Genomic DNA, 1,537 nt, shown 5'->3' with positions numbered 1-1,537 from the left:
GATAGATAGATAGATAGATAGATAGATAGATAGATAGATAGATAGATAGATAGATAGATAGATAGATAGATAGATAGATAGTAGACAGATATGTACGTAAGTAATAATCAATTTAAATGTTAACAAAAATCTATTTTATGTGTTACATATATCAATACCAGTTTATAGTTCCATTATCAACTAAATATTTTCGTTCGAAGTGATAAGAAATATATGTCAAAATGTTAATAGCTTTGTTCGTTTATAAAAATTGGGAAAGTCCATGCAATTCATTGGGTCTTTATTAGATTCTAAATTTCTATTCTTCTATATTTCTTTTAGGATCTGAACGACAAAAGCTAGAGGTCCGAAATTTGTAAAAGATGATAACTAAGAAGTTTTTAGTACGACGTTTTTAAAAGAATTTTGAAATAGAAGAAATGCCTTGAAATATGGCCATGATTAGTTTCTATTGTTGTCTGTTTGTTTATTTATTTCTTCTTCTGCTCTCATGTTAAAATTACTGGCAACGTAGACATTCGTTTTGTTAATAAATTCCGAAATACTTTACAAAATATTTTGCTGTTCTTTAATTTAAAGTATACAATTTTTTCTGGTTATTATTAGATATTTTATTAAAAAAATGTACTATGTAATACAAAATTCTTATCACTACAGAGAACATGCATATATTGTGGGAAATTTTGTCCAAAAAAAATATATATATTCAGTTTTTGAAAAACAATAATATTTTAGTCAACAATAAAAGTATGCGATTATTATTGAAATTAGTATTAAAGAAAAACGCCATTTAATATAAAAATTTAACGATTATCTTTTAACTGTTATCAAAATGTCGTTTTTGTTAATAAAGTACTTATAATGAGTACTTTTAAATATACAAATAAATATTAAAGATAATTTAGGTATATGTGTACTACAAACAGTTTTGTTCATCTAAGAAGTTAAACATGTTGATGTACAAACAATTTATATTAAAATGAATGTCGTATGTAGAAGTCCTATGTGAAACGAAACAAGTTTTTAATTTAGATTTCTATTGTTTCGTAATTTTTATTGATATACGCATGTGTCTAATCTAAATTATTGTTCGTTGGAGGCCTACTTTGGAGGCTCAACTTAATCTAATCAATTTATAGAATATGCGAAATTCTCAACTTTAAGGGTATCTGAATAGCAACATATGTATATTTGTTTTTAATCAATAATAAGCCAATGTTTATATACGTATATAATTGATTTAAAAACATTCAATACATGGTAACTATTTACCCAGCAATTGTAGTGACTATTCCCGAAATACTGACTAATATGTGGATTATAATTAAAGTCTGGACTATACTCTATAGGCCTTATGCAAAAACAAATATTAAAGTTACAACATTTTTTCCAGACTAGACTATAGACCAGACTATAGACTAGACTAAAAACTAGATTATAGAATAGACTATAGACTAGACTATAGACTAGACTATAGACTAGACTATAGACTAGACTATAGACTAGACTATAGACTAGACTATAGACTAGACTATAG

General features: G+C 25.7%; 1 protein-coding gene across 3 annotated transcripts in view; it reads right to left on the bottom strand.

Moving 5' to 3' along the window:
- Positions 1–1,537, bottom strand: part of LOC111675759 (protein croquemort) — a 10,148-nt gene that overhangs the window by 7,568 nt on the left and 1,043 nt on the right. The gene's annotated exons all lie outside the window — the stretch shown is intronic.

Source organism: Lucilia cuprina, chromosome 2 (genome assembly GCF_022045245.1).
Source record: "Lucilia cuprina isolate Lc7/37 chromosome 2, ASM2204524v1, whole genome shotgun sequence".
NCBI classification, from domain to species: domain Eukaryota; kingdom Metazoa; phylum Arthropoda; class Insecta; order Diptera; family Calliphoridae; genus Lucilia; species Lucilia cuprina.
This window is presented reverse-complemented; position numbering and strand designations above follow the sequence as displayed.